The 8,642-nt window shown below is 40.0% G+C and overlaps 1 non-coding gene across 1 annotated transcript; it reads right to left on the minus strand.

The window, feature by feature from the left end:
- Nucleotides 1–8,152: 8,152 nt before the first annotated feature.
- LOC130938217 (small nucleolar RNA R71) lies at nt 8,153–8,260 on the minus strand. Its single transcript, XR_009069391.1, has one exon. It is a non-coding gene; the product is annotated as a small nucleolar RNA R71 (small nucleolar RNA).
- Between the last annotated feature and the right edge of the window lie 382 nt (nt 8,261–8,642).

Genomic DNA, 8,642 nt, shown 5'->3' on the forward strand with positions numbered 1-8,642 from the left:
AAATATTGAAGTCTACAAGGTTATGCTCTTTCCCTTTGCTGTAAGAGACAAAGCTAAGCTATGGTTGGATGACCAACCAAAAGAGAGCATAGACTCTTGTGAAAAGCTGGTTAATGCTTTTCTGGCTAAGTTCTTTCCCCCTTAAAGGATGAGCAAAAGTTTAAACCTTCAGACAGAGAGAAGGTGAATCCCTCTATGAAGCTTGGAAAAGATACAAGCAACTGATCAGGAGATGTCCTCCTGACATGCTCTCAGAATGATCTATCATAGGCATGTTCTATGATGGTCTATCTGAGATTTCTAAAATTTCATTGGACAGTTCTGCAGGTGGATCACTCCACTTCAAGAAAACACCTGCAGAACCAAGATAACTCATTGAGATGGTTGCAAACAACCAATTCATGTACACCTCTGAGAGAAATCCTGTAAACTATGGAATCCCTCAGAAGGAAGGAGTTCATGAACTTGAAACTCTGAATGCCATATTAGCTCAGAATAAGATCTTGACCCAACAGGTCAATATGATCTCTTAGCATCTGACAAGAATGCAAGCTACAGTTGGCAGTACTCAAGAAGCTTCTTCTGAAGTAGAAGCTTATGATCCTGATCAACCCATCATGGAAGAGGTGAATTACATGGGAGAACGCTATGGAAACACCTACAATCCTTCATGGAGGAACCATCCTAATCTTGCATGGAAGGATCAATAAAAACCTCAGGAAGGTTTCAATAACAATGAATGTGGAAGGAACCAGAATAGGTTCAACAACAGACCACCATTCCCATCTTCTCAAGGGAACATGGAAACCTATAAGCACAGCCTCTTTGACTTAGCTAATCTGGTTTCCAACCTCTCTAAGACCACTCTTAGTTTTATGAATGAAACAAAGTCCTCGATTAGAAACTTAGAGGTACAGGTTGGTCAACTGAGCAAGAGGATCCCTGAGATTCCTCCTGACACTCTTTCCAGTAACTCTAAGGTGAATCCAAGGGAAGAGTGCAAGGCCATAACCTTGTAGGTAGAGGCCAAATCAGAGGAGAATATGAGGGCATTGAATGCTAGTGAAGAAGCCTTCACTGGGTGTTCAACGCCCACAATGGTAGCAAGCCTGGCACTGAACGCCAATGAGGAACCCCTCACCGGGCGTTCAACGTCCACCTTGGCGGCAGAGCTGGCGTTGAACGCCAGCCAGGGAGTACTAACTGGGCATTCAATGCCCAAACACACAGGCTTTCTGGCGCTGAACGCCTGTGAGAAACCCCTCACTAGGCGTTCAATGCCCAAACATGTAGCCATTCTGGCGCTGAACGCCAGTGAGGAACCTCTAATTGGGCGTTCAATGCCCACACACCCAGGGAAGGTGGCATTGAATGCCAGTAAGGACATTCCTGCTGGGTGTTCAATGCTCAAAAGCATAGAGGGACTGGCGTTTAACGCTAGTAAAGATGGACACCAAAGGCGTTTAATGCCCCAAGAGCTATCAGAGATGGCGTTGAACGCCAGTGAAGGCACACCCTTTGAGTGCTTAAGTCACACTCAAGGAACCTCTATCTTAGAGCCAAAGAAAACCATAAAGACCATTGAGGTTCCTTTATATCCGCTTTTGCAGTGCATGAGTTCTAATGACTACTGATCCTCTGACGAAGATGAAGATACTAAGGAAGAGCAGGTTGCTCGGTACCTAGGAGCTCTAATGAAGTTGAATGCCATGTTATTTGGTACAAAGCTTCTGAAGGAAGAACCTTCACTGTTTACCAAAGAACTCCATGCTTTGGTTTAGCAGAAGCTACCTTAGAAGCTTCCAGATCCTGGACGCTTTCTGATTCCTTGTACCATAAGCACTATGACCTTTGAAAAGGTTCTGTGTGACCTAGGGTCAAGCATAAACCTTATGCCACTCTCTGTAATGGAGAAGTTGGGCATCCTTGAGGTACAAGCTGCAAACATCTCCTTAGAGATGGCAGACAAGACAATGAAGAAGCCATATGGCTTAGTAGAGGATGTCTTAGTAAAGGTTGAAAATAATTACATACCTGCAAACTTCATAGTCTTGGACATATGAGAGGATGAGGATGACTCTGTCATCCTTGGAAAACCTTTCCTAGCCACTGCTAATGCTATCATTGATGTGGCTAAGGGAGAACTGACTCTACAACTAGAGGAGGACTACATCTTGTTTAAGATGCCTCATCCCAATTCTCCCTCTGATAAAAGAGAGATAACTGTGTAACACCTAGTGTTCTAACCCTTTCTTTCTGTGTAGAGCATTACAGAGGCCCCAAACATCAACTCTAAGTTTGGTGTTGGACAGCCACCAATAAGCTCCAAGCACAAAGGTACTAGGAAGAAAATACCTAAAGGCTGGAGGGACAAGAAAGTCCCAAATGAAGGCGTCTTACTTGGCATGAGAGTTGTCTCCACCAAGAAGCCAGTCTTACCACATACAATGAGTTGTATCCTATTTCTAGAGCATGTAGAGCTAATTCATGAGAAGACAGGAAGAAAGTTTACTGTCAGGGGCAAAAATCTGAGCCCAAACTCACCTCCGTAAGGAGCTAAACGTCAAGCTAGTGACGTTAAAAAAGCGCTTATTGGGAGGCAACCCAACCTTATTTAATTATTATTTATCTTTTTATTTTTGGAGTCATGATCATGTGCATCAGTCAGAACAGAGACAAAATTCACAACAGTGAAAACAGAACACTCTGGATGGAGTGAAAGTTGAACGCCAGCCAGGGTATCCCTGCTGGGCGTCCAATGCCCTAAATGGGTAGCATTGCTGGCGTTAAACTCCAGCCAGGGAGCAACCCCTGGGCGTTCAAACTCCAATACAGAGAAGTAGGGAATCTGGATTTCCTAGCCTCTCAGGACCAGTGGGTCCCAAAGCATCTTCTCCTACCCCACTTTCTTTCACACTTCCCCATGCATACTTCCCTATAAACCCTAGCCCAATCACATCCATATTACTTCCCCAAACCCATCATAACTCCCACCAACCCCCACCCAATTCAAAATTAAAATTTCCACCCAAAACTCCATCCATGGCCGAACCTAACCTACCCTACCTCCTTTCTATAAATACCCCTCTTCATCACCCTTCATACACACACCTCTCTTACACTCATAAGCCCCATTGGCCGAGCCCTCTATCCATCTATCTTCCTCTATTTTCTTCTCCTTTTACTCTATTCTTCTCTTTTCTTTATTTTTTCTTGAGGATGAGCAAAGTTTTAAGTTTGGTGTTGGAAAAGCATAGATTTTTTTCTTTCTATTACCATTTATGGAACCCAAGGTTGGAGAACCCTCTAGAAAGAGAAAAGGAAAGGCAGTAGCCACTCCCTCTGAATCTTATAAGATGGAGAGATTCATCACCAAAGCCCATCAAGACCACTTCTATAAAATAGTGGCAGAGAAGAAAGTGATCCCGAATGTCCCTTTTAAACTCAAGAAGAATGAGTATCTGGAAATCCGAAGAGAGATCCGGAGAAGAGGTTGGGAAGTCCTAACGAATCCCATTCAAGATGTTGGGATTCTAATGGTGCAAGAGTTCTATGCTAATGCATGGGTTACTAAAAACCATGACACTAGTATGAACCCAAATGCAAGGAATTGGATCACCATGGTCCGAGGGAGAATCTTAGATTTCATCCCGAAAAGTGTGAGGTAGGCGTTCAACTACTAATGCAAGGAGATCCTCATCCTTACACTAAGAGTAGAGTCAACTTTAATCAGAGATTGGATCAAGTACTCTCAGATATCTATGTGGAAGGAGCATAGTAGAAAAGGGATTCCCAAGGCAAGCCCATAGCTAGATGATGGTTGGAATTCATCCAATGTTCCATCATCCCCACTAGCAATCGGTCAAAATTGACTGTTGACAGAGCCATCATGATCCATTGCATCATGATTGGAAGCGAGGTGGAAGTACATGAGGTGATTTCTCAAGAATTGTACAAGGTAGCTGAGAAGCGTCACACCAATGCAAGATTGGCATTCCCACACCTCATTTGTCATCTATGCAATTTAGCTGAAATTGTCATAGAAGGAGATATGTCCATTGGGGAGGATAAGGCCATCACTAAGAAGAGGATGGAGCAAACTAGAAAGCATTGATGAATGAATTTTTGACGGTTTAGAATTTCACAAATAAATTCTCATTGCAAGTATAGTTTCTAAACCAACTAAAATCCTTTCATACAAAAAATTATTTGTCACAAGTAACAAACCCAATAAAAATAAATCGAAGTATTTAAACCTCGGGTCATCTCTCAAGGAATCGCAGGGAAGTGTGCTTATAATTGGTTATGAGATTGTATCTTTTTAGGTTTTTAATTGTTGAACAAGGAATGTAAATGACAAGAAGATAAACTAATAATTAAGAAAAGTCCTAGCAAGGATTGATGATTAGAATTCCTATCCCTATTATCATAGTCACTTGTGATGGTAATTTTCTTTTGCTATCACCTGGTTAACCTCTAACAATGAAGGAAAGTGATGAGCGGATAATTTATACGCTTTTTGGCATTATTTTTAGTATGTTTTTAGTATGTTTTAGTTAGTTTTTATTATATTTTTATTAGTTTTTAGTTAAAATTTACTTTTCTGGACTTTACTATGAGTTTGTGTATATTTCTGTGATTTCAGGTATTTTCTGGCTGAAATTGAGGGACCTGAGCAAAAATCTAATTCAGAGCTAAAAAGGACTGCAGGTGCTGTTGGATTCTGACCTCCCTGCACTCGAAGTGGATTTTCTGGACGTACAGAAGCCCAATTGGCGCGTTCTTCACTGAGTTGGAAAGTAGACATCCTGGGCTTTCCAGCAATGTATAATAGTCTATACTTTGCCCGAGATTTGATGGCCCAAACCGGCGTTCCAAATTAGCTCAAAACTGCTCGGTGTTAAACGCCGGAACTGGCACAAGAATGGGAGTTAAACGCCCAAACTGACACAAAAGCTGGCATTTAACTCCAAGAAAAGTCTCTACACATGAAAGCTTCAATGCTCAACCCAAGCACACACCAAGTGGGCCCGGAAGTGGATTTTTATGTCATTTACTCATCTTTGTAAACCCTAAGCTACTAGTTCTCTACATATAAGACCTTTTACTATTGTATTCTCATCTGGGTAGCTATCTTTGAGTAGTCTTATGCTATCTTAGATCATTGGGAGGTTGGCCATTCGGCCATGCCTAGACCTTGTTCTTATGTATTTTCAACGGTGGAGTTTCTACACACCAAAGATTAAGGTGTGGAGCTCTGCTGTACCTCGAGTATTAATGCAATTACAATTGTTCTTCTATTCAATTCAGCTTGTTCTTGTTCTAAAATATTCATTCGTCCCCAAGAACATGATGAATGTGATGATTATGTGACGCTCATCATCATTCTCGCTTATGAACGCGTGCCTGACAACCACTTCCGTTCTACAAGCAAACAAGGCTTGAATGTTTATCTCTTGGATTCCTTAATCAGAATCTTCGTGGTATAAGCTAGAATTGATGGCGGCATTCAAGAGAATCCGGAAGGTCTAAACCTTGTCTGTGGTATTCTGAGTAGGATTCAAGGATTGAATGACTGTGACGAGCTTCAAACTCCTGAAGGCTGGGCGTTAGTGACAGACGCAAAAGAATCACTGTATTCTATTCCAACCTGATTGAGAACCGACAGATGATTCGCTGTGCTGTGACAGAGCGCGTTGAACATTTTCACTGAGAGGACGGGACTGTAGCCACTGACAACGGTGATGCCCAACATACAGCTTGCCATGGAAAGGAGTAAGAAGGATTGGATGAAGACAGTAGGAAAGCAGAGAGACTGAAGGGACAAAGCATCTCCATACGCTTATCTGAAATTCTCACCAATGAATTACATAAGTATCTCTATCTTTATTTTATGCTTTATTCATAAATCACCCATAACCATTTGAATCTGCCTGACTGAGATTTACAAGATGACCATAGCTTGCTTCATACCAACAATCTCCGTGGGATCGACCCTTACTCGTGTAAGGTTTATTACTTGGACGACCCAGTGCACTTGCTGGTTAGTTGTGCGAAGTTGTGATAAAGAGTTGAGATTGCAATTGAGCGTACCATGTTGATGGTGCCATTGATGATCACAATTTCGTGCACCAAGTTTTTGGCGCCGTTGCCGGGGATTGTTTGAGTTTGGACAACTGACGGTTCATCTTGTTACTTAGCTTAGGTATTTTTCTTCAGAGTTCTTAAGAATGAATTCTAGTGTTTCAAGGTGATGTTCTTTAGACTAAAGCTTTAGACTAACATTGCATGATTCCTGGAATTCTCATTAAGATTTTTGATATCCTTGTTTTCTTTTTCACTCAATTTTCGAAAAAGCACAAAAAAATTACAAAATCATAAAAACCAAAAAAAATAAATTTTATGTTTCTTGTTGAGTCTAGTGTCTCATTTTAAGTTTGGTGTCAATTGCATGTTTCTGTTCCTCTTGCATTTTTTGAATTCATTCATGTGTCTTAATTGATCTTCAAGTTATTCTTGATGATTTTCTTGTTCTGATCTTTAAATTCTCTTGTCTTGAGTGTTTTGTTGTTTCTCATATGCATTCTCATTTTGTTAGTGTTAATAGTATACAAACTTCTAAGTTTGGTGTCTTGCATGCATTGTTTATTTGATTTTAGTTGCATTTTGATTATTCCTCATTATTAAAAATACAAAAAATTTTTAATTTGTGTCTTTTTAAGTCAATAATACAGAGAATTGAAGATTCAGAACATACAGAAGAGGAATTACACAGAAAAAGGCTGGGCGTTCAAAACACCCAGTGAGGAAGGAAACCTGGCGTTTAAACGCCAGCCAGGGTGCCTGGCTGGGCGTTTAACGCCCAAAAGGGTAGCATTTTGGGCGTTAAACACCAGAATGTATACCATTCTGGGCGTTTAACGCCAGGATGGCACAAGAGGGAAGATTTTGTTTTCAATTCAAATTTTTTTTAAGTTTTCAAAATTTTTCAAAATCAAATCTTTTTTAAATCATATCTTTTCAATCATATGTTTTCAAAATCAATTTCTTTCCATTTTCAAAAATACTTGCTAACAATTAATGATTTGATTCTACATTTCAAGTATGTTGCCTTTTCTGTTGAGAAAGGTTTAATGTTTGAATCATATCTTTCTTGTTAGGCAGGTCATTAATTTTTAAAATCAAATCTTTTTAAATTGTTTCTCAATCATATCTTTTCAATCACATCTTTTTAAAACCATAACTTTTCAATCATATCTTCTTAATCACATCTTTTTCAAAATAGTTTTCAATCATATCTTTTTTATTTCTAATTTCAAAATCTTTTTCAAAAATCACTTTATTTCTTTTCCAATCATATTTTTCGAAAATCATTCTTCAATTTTTTAAAATCTTTTTAATTTGTTTTCGAAAATTTCTTCCCCTCTTTTCACATCCTTCTATTTATGGACTAACACTCCTCATCAATGCACAGTTCGAACTCTATCTTACTTGACAAGTTCGAATTCTTCTACCTCTTCCTTCTATTTTTCTTTTCCTCTGACACCTCAAGGAATCTCTATACAGTGACATAGAGGATTCCATATTTTCTTGTTCTCTTCTCTTTCATATGAGCAGGAGCAAAGACAAAAGCATTCTTGTTGAGGCTGACCCTGAACCTGAAAGGACCTTGAAGTGAAAGCTAAGAGAAGCAAAAGCACAACTCTCTGTAGAGGACCTAACAGAAATCTTCAAAGAAGAAGAACCCATGGCAGCCGAAAATAACAACAATGCCAACAATGCAAGAAAAGTGCTGGGTGACTTTACTGCACCTACTCCCGACTTCTATGGGAGAAGCATCTCTATCCCTGTCATTGGAGCAAACAACTTTGAGCTTAAGCCTCAATTAGTTTCTCTAATGCAACAGAATTGCAAGTTCCATGGACTTCCATTGGAAGATCCTCATCAGTTTTTAGCTGAATTCATGCAAATCTGTGACACTGTCAAGACTAATGGGGTTGACCCTGAGGTCTACAGACTTATGCTATTCCCTTTTGCTGTAAGAGACAGAGCTAGGATATGGTTGGACTCACAACCTAAAGAAAGCCTGAACTCTTGGGAAAAGCTAGTCAATGCCTTATTGGCAAAGTTCTTTCCACCTCAAAAATTGAGTAAGCTTAGAGTGGAAGTCCAAACCTTCAGACAGAAGGAAGGTGAATCCCTCTATGAAGCTTAGGAAAGATACAAATAATTGATCAGAAAGTGTCCTTTTGACATGCTTTCTGAATGGAGTATCATAGGTATCTTCTATGATGGTCTGTCTGAACTGTCCAAGATGTCATTGGATAGCTCTGCTGGAGGATCTCTTCATCTGAAGAAGACGCCTGCAGAAGCTCAGAAACTCATTGAAATGGTTGCAAATAACCAATTCATGTACACTTCTGAAAGGAATCATGTGAACAATGGGAGGAATCAGAAGAAAAGAGTTCTTGAAATTGATACTCTGAATGCCATATTGGCACAGAACAAAATATTGACTCAACAAGTCAATATGATTTCTCAAAGTCTGTCTGGAATGCAAGCTGCACCAGGCAGTACTAAGGATGCTTCATCTGAAGAAGAAGCTTATGATCCTGAAAACCCTTCAATGGAAGAGGTGAACT

Source organism: Arachis stenosperma, chromosome 6 (genome assembly GCF_014773155.1).
Source record: "Arachis stenosperma cultivar V10309 chromosome 6, arast.V10309.gnm1.PFL2, whole genome shotgun sequence".
NCBI classification, from domain to species: Eukaryota; Viridiplantae; Streptophyta; class Magnoliopsida; order Fabales; family Fabaceae; genus Arachis; species Arachis stenosperma.